The sequence below is a fragment of the Ctenopharyngodon idella genome, chromosome 8 (assembly GCF_019924925.1).
Source record: "Ctenopharyngodon idella isolate HZGC_01 chromosome 8, HZGC01, whole genome shotgun sequence".
NCBI lineage: Eukaryota > Metazoa > Chordata > Actinopteri > Cypriniformes > Xenocyprididae > Ctenopharyngodon > Ctenopharyngodon idella.
Genome location: NC_067227.1, coordinates 19,556,625 through 19,574,692, shown reverse-complemented (window position 1 = coordinate 19,574,692; position 18,068 = coordinate 19,556,625). Strand labels below are relative to the sequence as shown.

At 38.0% G+C, this 18,068-nt stretch overlaps 1 protein-coding gene across 5 annotated transcripts in view; it reads right to left on the bottom strand.

Moving 5' to 3' along the window:
* The window catches only part of grid2 (glutamate receptor, ionotropic, delta 2), a 434,613-nt gene that overhangs the window by 72,767 nt on the left and 343,778 nt on the right, over nt 1-18,068 (bottom strand). The gene's annotated exons all lie outside the window — the stretch shown is intronic.

The following is an 18,068-nucleotide window of genomic DNA, read 5'->3' as shown; positions in this document are numbered from 1 at the left end:
AGTTTATTCAGAAACTGCATACAAATATCTGAAATTAAGAGAACCCCCCCCCTACTAATTTTCTTTTTACATTTTGATGACTTCAGCGAAATGAAAACCTTTTAAGGAAAGAATGACTGATTCAGCATATACTCTACTTCCACTGGTTTGTTTCTCATTTTCAGAATCAATAAACATGATATAATTTGAGAGTTTATACTGACAAGAAAAATTACTTCATTTCCCCACTTGAGGAGAACCCTTGGTTATTGTGCTTAATACAGTTGGGAAAGGTGTTAATGTATGCTGAAAAGGCCACAAAACCCATCAGCTAGGCTGTTTGTTTATTTTCTTCTGTTTTTAAGGGCATTTTCTCTATAACAGTCCACAGGGACCCATATAAAAGCCCATTGTTAATACTCTCCTATTCTGTGATTTATATATGCTCTAAATAAAAACATTTTTGAATTTTGGGCTTGCCTATGCTCCCCTCACCAGCCTTTGCTGTCATTGCACAATTCTATGCTTGAACGTATCTTTGGCAAATGATGCGGTACTTTCCCCCGGCTCGAAACAGCATTAAAAAAACGACCACCTGTCAATGTCAAATAAAAAACCTGGTGCAAGTGTAGGACATAAATATAAACTAGGAAAAACTCTGAAAAGTTGCTTTAAAACTGCCGTTTTATTTTTTCCCCCCGATGTTAAAATACATCTTCCTACTGGAGTCCAATGTGCAGAGACATTAAGTAAGCCATTAGTAGGTTGATTTCCCTGAAAAGTGTAAACACTGTGGCTCTGTGGTGATTTCAACATTGCTCAGTTTGCATGATCATTCTGATCAGCTCTGGCAGCAACATGTGGGAAACAGGAGCCAGTATACATGCAGTCCATTAGAAAAAGAAATCTGATGCCAATAGAAGCAGATAGTTTCATGCACTGCTTTCATGCTGGATTTCACAGTTTCTCATGTACCATAAGTAATCTTTATCATATACTATAACAAGTTGACCAACACATTTTTAAAGCTTTTGTGTGATAAAATCCTTTATCTTGTTCTAGTTTAATGTGCAGAGGCAACTATAAGTACTATAAATATACTCACCAGTCACTAGTACCGGGTTGGACACCCTTTTGCCTTCAGAACTACCTTAATTCCTGTTGAATATATGCCATGAAGGTGCTGGATATTCCTCAGAGATTTTGGTCATTGACATGAAAGCATCACACAGTTGCTGCAGATTTGTCAGCTGCACATCCATGATGCGAATCTCCTGTTCCACCGCATCCCAAATGTGCTCTACTGGATTGAGATCTGGTGACTGTGGAGGCCATATGAGTATGGTGAACTCACTGTCATGTTCAAGAAACCAGTTTGAGATCGTTTCAGCTTTGTGACATGGCGCATTATCCTGCTGGAAGCAGCCATTAGAAGATGTGTACACAGTGGTCATAAAGAGATGGACATGGTCAGCAACAATACTCAGGTAGGCTGTGGTGTTTAAACGACACTCAATTGGTACTAAGGGGCCCAAAGTGTGCCAAGAAAATATCCACCACACCATTACACCACCAGCACCAGCCTAAACCGTTGATACAAGGCAGGATGGATCCATGCTAGTTACGGCAAATTGTTACACTAACATCTGAACGAGAACATCACAGCAGAAATTGAGACTCATCAGACCAGGCAACGATTTTCCAATCTTCTATTGTCCAATTTTGGTAAGCCTGTGCGAATTGTAGCCTCAGTTTCCTGTCCAGTTTCTTAGCTGACAGGAAAGACACCCGGTGTGGTCTTCTGTTGCTGTAGCACAAGGTTCGACGTGTTCTGCATTCAGAGATGATTTTCTGCATACTTTGGTTGAAATAAGTGAAAACTGATTATTTGAGTATGTGTATAATAAAGTGATTATTTGAGTAAATGTTGCCTTTCTATCAGCTCAAACCAGTCTGGCCATTCTCTTCTGACCTCTGGCATCAGCGAGGCATTTTTGCCAACAGAACTGCCACTCACTGGATATTTTCTTTTTTCCAGACCATTCTCTGTAAACCCTAGAGATGGTTGTGCATGAAAATCCCAGTAAATCAGCAGTTTCTGAAATACTTTGACCAGCCCGTCTGGCACCAACAAGCATGGTGCATTCAAAGTCACCTTTCTTCCACATTCTGAGGCTCAGTTTGAACTTCAGCAGTTCGTCTTGAAAATGTCTACATGCCTGAGTGCATTGAGTTGCTGCCATTTGATTGACTGATTAGATATTTGCGGTGTACCTAAAAAAAGTGGCCAGTAAGTGTATATGTATGTATGTATATATGTATAAAGTATCTGTTGAAGAGAATAGGTGAAGTTGTCATATTAAGATATTCCAGCAACATTCTTGTTTGGGCTTTTCCCTGCAAGAAGGCAGTGCAAATCAGCGTCTTTAAGTTCAAGGAGTCTGCGCTGTCAGTCAGTGTGCAGTTAATATTTAATCCCCTCATTGTCACTCGTCAATTTTTCTCATTTTATTTAATCAGAAACTGGTGGGCAGGGGGTGCAGGGCCTCATGAATTAATTCCAAAAGAGTTTTAATTTAGAGTGTCTGATTATTTCATCATCATGAGTCATTTGTGTCATTCATGTTCTGGCTGGGCAGAATGAATTATGAACTCAAAAGGCCAAGGTTACAGCAAACACGCCCAGCTCCTCATGCAAGCGGCAGGACTGAGAAAAGCTGTGTGAAGTGTAGCGTGAATGAAACAAAGGCTCCTGTCCTCCCTCAGTGGGGGTGGGCTTAGGATCTTTTCAGAAGGAGGCGCAGAGGCAGCGTTGAGTTCGTCTGACTCTACACTCCCACATCTGAGTGAATGCTGGTATAATTGCAGAGATGATTGACAGATAAATTATCTATCTAGAAAGGCCAGCTGTCACTGACCATTTTCAATCTTCCTGGATGGTGTTTGGATCTAATTCACTTAGTCACACAGTGCTGATGTGACAGAATTCATCAAGAGCCAGTTTTGCCAATGGCGTACACTTTCAACTAAAATAAAGTACAGTGAATAATTCATGGTTTGTGACAGTAACACTTACACACAGTACACTTACACATCTGAGGTCTGAACTTTCAAAGGGTCAGGCAGATTAAATATTTGGTATATGTATTGACACTATGAACAGATTAACTGTGTTTGGAATCAGTAACATTTTATTTTGAAAGGAATTAATGCTTTTATTCAGCAAGGCCGCATTAAATTGATCCCAAGTGACAGCGAAGACATTTATAATGTTACAAGGAACTGAAAGAAATGCTGTTATATTGAACTTTCTATTCCTCAAAGAATCCTGACAGAAATGATCATGGTTTCCACAAAAATATTAAGCAGCACAACTGTTTTCAACATTAATAATTATAAGAAATACTTCTTAAGCACCAAATCATCATATTAGAATGATTTATGAAGGATCATGTGACACTGAAGACTGGAGTAATGATGCTGAAAATTCTTATTTGGCGTCACAGGAATAAATTACATTTAAGAAGACAGTTATTTTAAACTGTAATAAAATTCCACAACATTACTGAATATGACTTTACTGTAATATTTATCAAATAAATGAAGCCTTGGTGAACATCTTTCAAAAAATCTTACCAACCCCAAACTTCTGATGGCAGTATGTGTATAATTAAACTTAAATTCATTAAATTAAAAATTTTAGTTTTGTTTTGCTATGTGGGGTGTGCCCAAACTTTTGATTGGCAATATATATATACAAACAGCATAAATGTATAATTTATAGACTTTGAATTAAACGGAAATGTGGAAAGGAGCATCAGATACTCAAGAGTCCGATACACAGCAAAGCTTAACACCTGTGTGCATCAGTTAGAATATTTCTTCTCTTCATCTCAAGATGAAGACCTGTTTTTGCCGCTGGGTATTCTCTTATGCATATCTTAATGATCAAACAGGTCATCTCTGATTCAGACAACATTTAACCTCAAAATTCCAACCTCAAACAACTTATAGCACTGACTAACTATGCTGCACTTTGCACATAAAGCCTCACACTAGCATGTGGAGAAGGCACGTATTGCCTATTCCTCAAAGACATGCAGTTCGATTTCAGATGGGTGTCAGGTAAGTCTAGTAAATTGACTAGGTGGGTGTCACCCACTAGCATAATATAATGTAAAATGACTCCTGACTGTATTATTGTGTCTATGTCCTTATCTATGTAGCTTTATATGGAGCATGGCTTGTTACTAAAGGCAAGGGTATAGAGCAGACATGGCGCAAGTGTAATGGATATTTCAAACTGCAGTAAAAATAAATCAATGTTACACAGCTATAAGTAGATCTCAGCATAATTTAAGAAAAATCAATTATATTAAAAAGAGAGGTTACCCTACAGAGAGCCTGGGTTTCAAATATTACATTAAGGAGAACTGCATAATTGTACATATAGTATGGCAAATTTAATTAAGATCGTGTGGACCCCTTAGTATTCATGTTAAGAGCTTGGAGGCAGGCTGGATAAAATGCAGAACACATGAACAGGCTGGTTTTACAATGGTACACTAGCTTAAAAAAAGAGTTGACCACAACAACAACAATAATACAAACTTACTTATTTACTCTTACACCCTGTCCTAACCAATCGTGCCGCGACACGCAATAAAAGGTATCTTTTCCATGTTAATCGGAGGTTTTCTTCTAACCAGCCACGATGGCGCTGGCAAACGGTTTCTATTTCTCTGCGACATCGCGGCTGGAACAACAACAAAAAGTATGGCAATGATAATTGATGTTAAAAGCATCTAATGTGAGTTTGAATATCATTCTGTGTTCCCTGCTTTTTAGCTGTAATGAAAACAACACTGGCTATAATTCACCTCAGATCTTGAAAATAAATAAATGGGTACAAGAACGTTCAAACTGTCAACTCAGTGTGAACAAACAAGTGTATTCTATGACAAAGATTGGTTCAGGCACTTCGTATGTACTTTAAATAATGTTTAAATGGTGTAATATTTATGAATTTTACCCATTTTACCCTTGCCCATTTCATTATGTCTGCTGTGCTCTTGCCAAGAGAGCCCGCAAACACTCTCTTCTGATTGGCTGTGGTTTTTGATTGATTTTATCGCTTCTCATTGTCGCGTTGCGTCTAGTGTGGACAATTGCTCATCACTGGAATCTTATCTTATCGCGTCTGGTTAGGACACGGTGTTAGGCGACTGAAGAATGTTAGAGGAATGTTCTCCAAACCTTTGGATGTCCAATGTTCTGAGGACCAAAATCTAACATTCCCAGAATGTTCTTGGAACCAAATATTGTTAGCTGACAGAAAACAACAAAACACCAAGTTTTGAACCTACAAAATTCTACTTATGCTTGCTTATAACTGTCATTATTTACCAATTACACTTTAAAAAGTAATTCAGGGGACCTGTTGCCACAACTTAAATAAATGCATGGTTGAATGTAAAAAATTCAAATTTATTGTTTTAATTAAACCGTTTAAGTTGCAAACATTATTTTGTAGAGTTCTGTTGACATAATAATGTTGATCATTACATCAATATAGTCTGTATTTAAACTCAAATTTCTGCGTTAATTGCCTTAAAAAAAAAAAAGAAAAAAAAAAAGGTTGTAGTAACTTCAGAAATTAGGCAGTGGATTTCTAGTTCCCAGCATGCTTTGCAGCATAGGACTGGATAAGAAGAATAAATGTTGTAATTTAAGTGTTAATTTATTTGTTTTTAGTGAAGGGAAAGACCTGTTAGTGTTTAATGCTGTTATCTTTGATATTTAAAAGAGTTTCTGTAATGTTGAAGTTTTTGTGGTTACCATTGTGCTGAAGAGTAGATACATGAAGGTGAACACTATATTGACTCTATAAGCAATGACTGGGCTAATGCCAGTGACAAGTAATATCTTACTTGTTCATTAAATATACATGTTAAATAAGTTATGTTAGCATGTGCTATGATAGCTGTTAATTTGAACTGAAATAGATAAGATTAATTGGTTCCAGGGCTACAACTCTAGTAGTTGGAATAACTTAATTTTTTTGAGTAATCAACTTAAAAATTAGTTTATGCTACAAATTTTTAAGTTCCTCTAACTCAATGTAGCTTGTTGGTTGAACGTAAATTCATAACTCAAAAGAACTGATGCAAACTGTTGTGTTAATTTTGTCGTTGTTGTTTTTTAGAGAGGGGACTTTAGGAGAACGTTCTCCAGACCTAAATGGAACATTCCTATTTGCGTAAAGAAAACAGAGAACATTAGGATGTCTATTCTGAGAACGTTCTAAGAACCAAACACAAACATTCACAGAACAATTCTGGGAACCAAAATATTGTTAGCTGAGTAGGCCATAAAACAACAAAACTAAAACACTGATGAAATGGAAGTGACCATTCTATCTGACAACAGTTTCCTTTGTTGAGAGGAAAGGCAAAATAACTAATTATGCCCCCTTGCTCCCTGTTTGCCACCTTTTGTCAAGTGCCACCCCCAGTCTGATTAGGTGAAACAAATAAGATGTCAGCGTTGAGATCAGCTTACGGTCATACAGTGTGACGGGTAGAGTCGACCCTCCCCTCCACACTCCTCTAGTTTAGGTCAGCGGGGAGGCGGGGCAGGCTGAGCATGTCAGTAATAATTACGACTCCATGCAGCCGAGGGGCTCGGCACCTCTCTGGCTGTCTAAACGGGCCAGACTAATGAAAGGAGAAAAGTGAGGTGAGGCTGGAAATGAGTAATCTTTCGCATGGGCTGTGTGGGGCTCCCTGCGAGAGGGGAGAATGAGTGAGGACGAGTCTTGTCTCCCTCGAATAGCTTCACTCAACTGCTCTCCTCTTTTTATCTTTGTTCTCACCACTGTATTCTCTCATAACTGTGTAACAGTATCCACTTGAAATAGATCTGCCCCAATTATACAAGAAACAGCCTTGACAAGAGACTCTACTGGGAGCGAAGAGAACCACAGGTTTGTGTGTGTGGTGTTACTGTATATACAACGAGTTTGTGTCCTAACCAATGCTGAGGAGAAACGAACAAAAAGTAGCCACTTACCTTCATTTTTCAGTAGATTGAAAGTAGTTCAGCTGTTTTCAAACTAATGTAGCTTTTCTAGTAACAAGCAGTGCGGTGTAGCATGACCAAATGCTGTTTGAATCTTGATTGATAATATTCAAAAACACACAACTAACGTTCCATGCTCTCTCATATGTAGCATTGGAAAGTCTGATTCATTCCAGTGAATCAATTCATTTGGATGGATCATATAAATGAACAATAAAAACTGATTCAACAATTCAAGTCCCTCTACCACATGTTTTTGGCTCATTTAAATTATAATGTTTTTGTTGTATTTAGTATATTTGCTTGTCTTTGTTTGCTCGTTCCACAAGGATGATGACAGTCTGGGCATTCTGTGGACTCTTTCTGCAGGTTGCATTGTTATACCAGTAGGTGGTGCTAAGTGACTGTCTATGAGTGAGTTATTGAATAATTTGCTCAACCGATTCAATCAAATACACTAATTCATTCAGGAACACCACTACTGCACGCTGCTTGGAGATGAAATTTCTATTTCAAATAAATGCTGTTCTTTTGAACTTTCTAAAAAAAAGTATCACAATAGTTTCTATAAAAAAATACTAACTGTTTTCAACACTGATAATAAGAAATGTTTCTTGAACACCACATCAACATATTATGATTTCTAAAGGATCATGTGACACTGAAGAGTAATGACTGATAAAAAATAAGTTTTTTCATTGTAATAATATTTGAAAATATTACTGTTTTTACTGTATTTGAACACATAAATCCAGCTTTGGTAAGCATAAGAGACTTCTTTCAAAAATATTTAAAAATATTACCAACCCCAAACTTTTGAATGGTAGTGTAACTAGCAATATTGTGTTGATATTAAGTTTACACGGTATGTGAACATGAGAGGTGTAACAAGACCATAAGCAAAGCGCAAATGATACCCACCACTTCCTCAGCTCAAAGAAGGCAAGCAAGAAAAAAAAAGTCTGAATTAAACGATTACTGCAATATTAAAAAAAAAAAAAAAGAAAAGAAAAAGAGCTGGGAACTTAATATACTGTGTAAAAAAAGCTTTCAGTACATTTCTCAGGAGTGTTCTATATCAGACAGTGTGTGTGTGTGCAAATTATGTTTGTGTGAAAGCATATTTATGCTTATAGCATGTCGAGCTGTGTACTGTGGAAGCACTGCTGTGAGGTGGCTTACATCTTGGATCCCAGTGGCGATTCGCAGCAAGGTCTGAAATTATAGAATAATCTCCCTTACACATTCACGAATCACAATGAATCATATAATGCTGAGTTATGTTCCAATGTTGCATGCATTACATCTCCTCTCTATGCACAGTAGGGTTGGAGGATGATGAAATCAGTTTCATGTGTAGGAAAGAGTAAGGCCAGTGGAGGCGATGTGTTGCTCAATGACGGTACGGCAGGAGATCCGCCAATTATTGTTTGATCTGAAACTAATTTTTATGAATAAATGAAAATATGCATTAAAAAAGCAAACACTTTAAAATAAGGTTACAATAATATTTCTAAAGCATTTATTAATCTTAGTTAATTAACTAAGACAGTGTTAGTTAATGCTAGTTATGCATACCTTATTGTAAAGTGTTACCCGTTTCATCATCCCTCCCACATTAAAGAGTATCTGTTCACATTAATGCAAAGTAACATTAATGTATTATGAACGAACACAAATTGACAATAAACAATGGTCTATTTAAATTGACATTAACCAAGATTAATAAATGCTGTAAAAATGGTCATTGTTAGTTCATGATATCAAATGCATTAAGTAATGCTTATGAATTTAACCTTATTGCAAAGTGTACCAGTGTATAGCCCAAAGTATAGTTCACTTTTTACGTGTACGCGAGGGTCAGCGTACAGAGCGCCTAACGCAAATTTTGTCATCAGAAGAGTACGCGCGTCCTGTCTGCGCACCGCCGGATTTTTGTAACTGCGTGTACTTGTACGCACAGGTCGCACATGCGCATTTAATTTTTTTTTTGCAGTAATTAGTTTATCCACAAGGTGGTAGTCAAAGAAAAACTGCATAAACAGAATAGACCGGAACGCATGCAAGCTACAGCGACAATGGAGGCCTACATAGACGCGAGACTGTGCAAAGAGGTTAGAAAGTACCCTCATTTCTACAACTCTAGCATGAAAGAATAAAAAGATGTTTTCATGGGTTGTAACTCGAGATTGCTTAAAACTGCACATGCATCGAAAAAAAAAAAATATATATACTTAGGGCTTATATTGTAAAAATACATTAGTATTTTATATTTATATGTTATATATAATATTTAAAAACGTATTTAAAATATATGGCTATGTATTAATAATGATTGTTTTTTGAATACATTAAAATAGTAAAATTAAAATAAAAAATAAATAAAAATAATATATATATATATATATATATATATATATAGATATACACAGGTGCTGGTCATATAATTAGAATATCATCAAAAAGTTGATTTATTTCACTAATTCCATTCAAAAAGTGAAACTTGTATATTATATTCATTCATTACACACAGACTGATATATTTCAAATGTGTATTTCTTTTAATTTTGATGATTATAACTGACAACAAAGGAAAATCCCAAATTCAGTATCTCAGAAAATTAGAATATTACTTAAGACCAATACAAAGAAAGGATTTTTAGAAATCTTGGCCAACTGAAAAGTATGAACATGAAAAGTATGAGCATGTACAGCACTCAATACTTAGTTGGGGCTCCTTTTGCCTGAATTACTGCAGCAATGCTGCGTGGCATGGAGTCGATCAGTCTGTGGCACTGCTCAGGTGTTATAAGAGCCCAGGTTGCTCTGATAGTGGCCTTCAGCTCTTCTGCATTGTTGGGTCTGGCATATCGCATCTTCCTCTTCACAATACCCCATAGGATTTTCTATGGGGTTAAGGTCAGGCGAGTTTGCTGGCCAATTAAGAACAGGGATACCATGGTCCTTAAACCAGGTACTGGTAGCTTTGGCACTGTGTTCAGGTGCCAAGTCCTGTTGGAAAATTAAATCTGCATCTCCATAAAGTTGGTCAGCAGCAGGAAGCAGGAAGTGCTCTAAAACTTCCTGGTATACGGCTGCGTTGACCTTGGACCTCAGAAAACACAGTGGACCAACACCAGCAGATGACATGGCACCCCAAACCATCACTGACTGTGGAAACTTTACACTGGACCTCACGCAACGTGGATTGTGTGCCTCTCCTCTCTTCCTCCAGACTCTGGGACCCTGATTTCCAAAGGAAATGTAACATTTATTTTCATCAGAGAACAACTTTGGACCACTCAGCAGCAGTCCAGTCCTTTTTGTCTTTAGCCCAGGTGAGACGCTTCTGACGCTGTCTGTTGTTCAAGAGTGGCTTGACACAAGGAATGCGACAGCTGAAACCCACGTCTTGCATACGTCTGTGCGTAGTGGTTCTTGAAGCACTGACTCCAGCTGCAGTCCACTCTTTGTGAATCTCCCCCACATTTTTGAATGGGTTTTGTTTCACAATCCTCTCCAGGGTGCGGTTATCCCTATTGCTTATACAATTTTTTCTACCACATCTTTTCCTTCCCTTCGCCTCTCTATTAATGTGCTTGGACACAGAGCTCTGTGAACAGCCAGCCTCTTTTGCAATGACCTTTTGTGTCTTGCCCTCCTTGTGCAAGGTGTCAATGGTCGTCTTTTGGACAACTGTCAAGTCAGCAGTCTTCCCCATGATTGTATAGCCTACAGAACTAGACTGAGAGACCATTTAAAGGCCTTTGTAGGTGTTTTGAGTTAATTAGCTGATTAGAGTGTGGCACCAGGTGTCTTCAATATTGAACCTTTTCACAATATTCTAATTTTCTGAGATACTGAATTTGGGATTTTCCTTAGTTGTCAGTTATAATCATCAAAATTAAAAGAAATAAACATTTGAAATATATCAGTCTGTGTGTAATGAATGAATATAAAATACAAGTTTCACTTTTTGAATGGAATTAGTGAAATAAATCAACTTTTTGATGATATTCTAATTATATGACCAGCACCTGTATATATATATGGAATACATTTCTATGTTACTAAACACATGCTGCTATAGGTCACGCTTAAAATGCAACACCCAGTTTTAAATAATACCCAACAGGGGTTCCTTGGCCTTAAAAGCTGAAGATCCCTAGCTTTTAAAAAAATCTTCCCTCTGAAACCTTTCAAAGCTTGCAACCCTTGAGGGCAATATTTGCGACAGGATTTGACGCAGTTCCTGCAAAGAACATCTTCTTAGTTTGTCTAATTTTTGGCTGAAGGGTCATCTAGGGCTTGACTTTTCCTGTCCATGTCTGTGAGCGGCTGTCTGTGAGCTCAAACACTGGGAAGGCAAAGACCCGCAAGCCACTGAGGGTGTTTGTGTGCTGGTTTGCCCGTGGTTGTACAGATTAAAGCTAATGGTAGTCAGAGCAAATCCTGCGCCATGCTGAGGAACCCAGCGCTGGGTCTCTGTGTGACAGCGATAAGGCAAAGGACATGTGGTATGGAAAAAAAAAGAACGAAAAAAGAAAAAAAAAATAGCTTGTTCTGTTCTCCTCTCTAAGTGTCAGACAAAAACAGGGTTCTTCAAAGCCATTATAATGTCTCTCTTCAGACTGACGTATGACGCGGCTGAAAAAAGAGAGTGAAATCTACAACATTCGAGAATGCACTTTTCATATTTCAGACTTGATGGTGGAGCGAGGGGGAGCTCAGTCAGAATGAAGATGAAAGGAATAAGAGAGAAGAGCCGAGATGAAAGCATTGATAGGAGCCTGTGGCCCTCATATTCATTATGACGCCACACTTTTTAGTGTGTGTATGCATGTAAGGGTTGGTTTGAGGGGTGGGGGTCGAGTTAAACAGATGTGTGAACACAACCTGGGGGCAACGGGAGAGAATGCTGCACACATTAACAATGTCTGTATGTGTATCTGAAAAAACATACAGATCGAATTGTATTTTGCATCTGTGTGCAACAGAAACTCATCTAATTGCAAGAAGGTAGAGTTACTGAACCTGTCAAATCTCCATCTTTCTATTTTTTCCACCTCCCAGTAGACTGTTTTACCTCATTCTATTCTGATTCCACAGCACTCTGAATTAACCCATCTCTGCGATGACTTATGAAATGCAAGAGAAAACACACTTGAGATCTACTATCAAACATAATCAGGACTTTCCTGTTTCAGTGGATACACAAAATGTATGTGAAAGAATACACTTACATTACGTGAGTGCCCAAACATTTTAAAAGGAAATAATGCACTTGGACACAAAAATTTGCACATCATCTCATTGACCCAGTTAATGATTTTGTTACAGATGAATGAATGGCAACTTGTCAGTAAAAAGATGGAATGCCCTTGCTTGTGTGAACATCACATTTGTGTATTTACCAGTTTAAAGAGAGAAAAGGGCTCATGTTACAAGAAGTCGAAGTCGACAGCCTTGTGGGGGGCACTCACGGTTGTTCATCGTTGTTATTGTTCACTAAAACTGTTAAAAAATTGTTCTCGGTAATCGAAAAATAAAATATTTTAGATTAAAAATGTAAATATTAGAAAAATTTTAAAATTAGAAATGTTGCCTTGATACTAAATGATATAAATAAGTGTAAGTTGAAGTAGTACAATTATTAAAACTAAAACAAAAAGAAATTATATAAAGTTAAAATGAAAACTGTAAATAGAAAAAGCTAATTTAAAATATCAACAAATACTGTAATATTATATAAAATAAATAGCAGAAGTTGTTTTTATTTTAAACACAGCAGTTAAAAAAAGAGAGAAGTTTGTCCCTTTCATCTTACCATAGTTGAGTGTTAAGACTGTTTAGAATTTAGCATTCTGTTAAGATGAACTCTCTTCAGAAAAATAGCTTCTGGACCTTCTAAAGTTTGCAGGTTTTGCAAGAACGACCGATTTATTTGGGGATGTCTGCACAACAGAAGGCTTGAGCAATAATTTAAATGAGCTTTCATCTGCAGAATAAACTACAATTATAAATACATCTGATTCCCAGAGCAGATTGCAGCTTTGAATGATTTTATTTGTGACAAAATTACTGGGATTGAAAACTTTCTGGGAAACATAAGTCAATTATATATATATAAAAAACCATCCGAGACTTTACTAAAAACATTTGGGGCTTAAGCCCTGGAAACTGCCCATGTTGAATGTGGTAGCAAACAGAAAATATTCTGTATATGAATTTAATAGAGAAAAATAACATGCTACAATAAAATGTACAGTACTGATGCACTGTCACATTTTGAACAGGTAAACATCTGTATGTGTCACAGTTATGTTCTGTTATGGTCATGTTTTTAATTGTATTTAGGTTCTGTCTTCCCTATGCCTGTCATTTGACCCAGTTTGTCTAATTAGTCATCATGTTCACCTGTTCTGTTAATCATCTCGTTAGTCCCTGAGTATATATACCCTGAGTTTTCCTGCATTCTTGGTCCGTTCTCATCTATGTAATGTTCTGTTTCGTTTGATATCCTGTATTATCTTCTGAGCTTTGTCATTAACGACTATTCTACTTAATCTTCTTCATCTTCGTGAGTTTAACAAAACCCAGTTGTGACAGAAGTACGGCTCAAACAGTGATTTTTTTTTTTTTTTTTTTTTTTTTTTTTTTTGCAGCATTTCCCTTTAATTTTTTTGTGTTTTTCCCAATGGATCTACTAGCCTACCAACTTCTCTGCCTGGAGCAGAGAGACCGTCTGCTGGAAGAACAAACAAAGGACTTCCTCCATTTTGCGTGCCAGACGCACTTCCCGGACCACTCTCTCTGTTCATTCAACTATGCCGGTCTGAGTGAGCGGTCCAAGGCACGCATTACAGTGGACGGTCCCAGGAAAAATTTAGCAGCATTCATGGAGTGGGTGCTAGTGAAAACCAATTCACCGTTCACCATTGGCTTGACAACAAGAGGACAACACCAGCCCCACTTCATATCCAAAGACCAGCCATCCACCACTGACACCCAACACGATGGAGATACGAGAGCCCACCGCAGACCGTAGACTTCAGCCTGCCATGACCAACGAGACCGAGCCTGAAAAGAGGACGGAAAGAGTCATCGCCCCAGAGCCTAAACCACAAGGTGTGTCTGACCAGGTGTGTGAGCCCGCAACATCGATCATTAACGAGGGAGGGTTTGTGGAGTATGAAGGCTGGGAGGAAAGCCCTGCCCTGTATCCCCACTGGTTACGTCCAGCCCTGAATTTCCCGTGAGTCCTCCCAGCCTCCCTCTCCTGTCTCTGCTAACAGCCAGTTCCTCAGCACCGCCTCCTCTGGTACCCTTCAGCCCCTCTTCATCTCCTGCACCTAAACCATATGGATCTGCTTAAGTGCTTCAAGCCATCAGCTCCACCTAGTCCAGAGGATCCCCTGGTTCTGCCTCCAGCCTTTGAACCCAACACACCACCGCGGCCTGTCAAAGCATCGTCTCTGCCTTGGCTGCTCCCTCCCTCGGCTCCACCGGAAACCTTCAGCCTTACGACTCCACCGGGTTCCCTCGTCCCACAGGCTCTGCCTTGGTCAGACATTATCTTGCCTGCACCTTCAGTTCTGTCTGGCTCCACCTTCCCCACGGCTCCACCTTTGTCCTCAGCCTCACCGGCTGCGCCTCAGTCTTCAGGTTTCGATGTTCCACCTCAGATGCTCATTACCATGGCTCCACCTTGGTCTCCTGTGCCAGCAATGTCGTGTGGGCTCTTTGCCGTGTCTGCTCCATCTGGATCTTCATCTCCAGTGGCGTCTCCATTGGCCGTCCCCAGGGTGTTGCCTCTCAAGTCTCCACCATGGCTCCTCCCGCCTTCAACTCCACCCCGGGGCTTCGTCATGGCTGATCTCTGCACCTGCATCTGACTCCTCCTGCTCCAGGCTCCCCCTTGGCTCCTCCCACCCTCCACTCCCCCTTGGACTTTTGTTTTGCCCCTCTCCAGTTCCTCGTCCTCCTTCAGAGCCCTCTCCCTCCTATGATGTACTCTTTATGGCGTGAGGACACGCCTTCTGGGAGGGGGAGCTTCTGTCACAGTTATGTACTGTTATGATCATGTTTTCATTAAATTTAGGTTCTGTCTTCCCTATGCCTGTCATTTGACCCAGTTTGTCTAATTAGTCAGGACGTTCACGTTCTGTTAATCATCTCGTTAGTCCCTGTGTGTATATACCCTGTTTTCCTGCATTCCTGGTCCATTCTCTATGTAATGTTGTGTTTCGTTTGATATCCTGTATTATCTTCTGAGCTTCATCATTAAAGTTTATTCCACTTAATCTTCATCTTTGTGACTTTGTGACAGTATGGTGTTGCAGTGTCTATACTTAAACAGTACAAAAGTGTTGTTTATGAAAGTTCTTATCAGGATTACTGGGCATTATAAAGGGAGAAGGGAAAAATGTGAATTACAGTGCTACAGTACATGCAAGAAAGGTTATGGAGTGATCAGCGGGTGGCTTCAAAGATCTTATAGCACAAATGCTTTTTCTCAGTTAATTAAAGCAGTTCCTTTAGTAAGCTTAAGACATCAGGGAGCCTGGCATTAATTACGAATTTACACGTTTTACTTACAAATGCACACAGATAAAGGAACATTTCCACCAAATCTTCTGGGATTTAAAAAAAAAAACTCCTTTAATTCAAAACCATTCAAAACCAACTGGGGGCTTAGTTTACTCAGCATGTGTTATCTGTGTCATAGGCTTTACAAATCATTGCAACAGTTAAAGACTGAAACAAACAAACAAAAAACATAAGAAATATTGTTAAATTATCACAGTGGTTCTCAGCTGGTTTTGTTTTAGGTCCTTTAAAAAAAAAAAAAAAAAAATTAGAACCAATATAATTTAAGCTCAATCCATAGTTTTCTTAAAAAAAAAAACAAACAAAAAAAGCAAAAATCAAAGTTGCAGTAAGGCACTTAAAATGGAAGTGAGATTTAAAAGAAGAAACGTCAAGCTAATTTTATAAAAACACTTGCAATAATACTTATTATTAAATAATTCTTTAAATGAAATAATTCTTGTTTTATTTCATTAAATCCTATTTGAGGTGTGAAGTTGTTTCAAATCTTTTTTATGATGATTTTAGTTTTTACAGTTTTACATTGTCATGGTAACAAAGTTGTAAAGTTGTAGACATGATTTTACATGTTGTGGCATTTTACATTTTACAAGTATTTTAACATTTACTCCAATCATTTTCCATGAACTGCAAAGGTCCAACAATATGCAAAAATACTGAAATGAAGTTCACATGACATTTAATGAGCTAAAAATGTAATGTATAAGATACAGGAGCAAAGAAAGCAATGTGAAAATTACATTTGTTTAAGGGGGATATATAAAACAAAAAGTCAAGAAGCATCAGGGCCAGGGGAGAGAGGCAGAGATGAAAGTGACTCATCAAAGAGACCGACTCTAGCTATGCCATTCCAGCTACGTCCCTTCTCTCCCTACTCACTTCTCGTTTTAGAGATCGGGTGTATTTGTACAACCAGCTCTCCACAGAACATCAAACAGGACTGCAAGACAAAAGAATGATAGTGATGTTTTACTGTAAGTGGTTGGGGGAATGTATGTAAGCACACAGCACAAATGTGTGTATGCGTTTCCGTCTTTGCTTGCTTCTTGTGCCATAGCCTATTCCACAGTTTGTAATCAGCTCCATTTAAACAATTTCATCCTAAAAAGACACCGAACTCGGTTCACTGGTCTGATGAAAGCGCATTAATAAACTGATTTCTCACCATAATGAGCGCGTTTTAAAAAGAAGCATAGATTGCAATTAGAAAAGAAATGGACCCAGATACAAGGGAGCAATTAGGCTGTCTTATTATAATCATCATCATTATAACCCGCTCATGTAAATTTACTGATTTTTGGTTAAGTGCAATTCCATGTAAATGTCAACCTTACCATGGGATAATGAAGTGTTTACCCAAGGAACGTAACCTCATTTAGGTCTTAATTTTAACGTTATAATGCTTTCTAATATAATTTTTAAACAAAATGTTATTGTTTATCCACCACACGAGTTGTGCACAGATAAAACAAAATGTACCATACATGTTTGATGGTTTCAAATGAGGGATCTAATCATCTATTTTTTTTTTTTTTACTTTAATTTATCAATAAGTATCTCCCATAGTCATGTTTATACACCATCTATGTGCTCGTTTACACAGGACATATTCATAATTAAAAATATCAACAGGAAACGTAATTGAATTTATAGGCTTATTACCTCCGATACACTGTAATTTGTTTTTACTATGTTTACATAAAATATAGGGCTGCACAATATATCATTTTAGCATTGGTATCGTGATGTGCGGATCCGCAATAGTCACAGGATGTGAGATATCATATATAAGGATACGTGATCTGTACGGACCAGGTGCCAAGGTTCGAAATGCACGTGATTCTCGGATTAACTATCATAGAGTGAAAGTTTATCATTTGCATGTGTTTTACATCCTATCAGTTTAAACATGCAATCAAATTTAAACCATTTAAGTGCAAGAAGATGTGAAAGAGAACCCAATTTGGAACTCGCACGCTGTTTTTTGTGCGCATACACAGAGCCTCGTAGATACACACGAACAACAAATTCTGTTCTCTTCCGCCTCTATTTGTGCTTGAGTATCCTCGTAAACAGTTACATTTGGCTTACGTGAACGTAAAAAAAAAAAAAAAAGAAAGAAAACAGATGCGTATCATTATATTGGATCCGTGCATTAGTTCTTAGAGTGACAGCAGACTAATATTCCGGACTATTCTTTTAACACCTCTTTCAGAACTATGTCCATATTTTCCTAAAAAGACAACAATCACAAAAAAATGTTCTGTTCTATGAAGAACCAAACTTTCATTCTGAAGATATTGTTGCTTCTAGATTGTGCATTTCACGTCATATATTAAAACAGTAAAGTTTCTACTGTTTACAACTCCAAACAGGTAAGAGAAAATCTACAGTGGGAT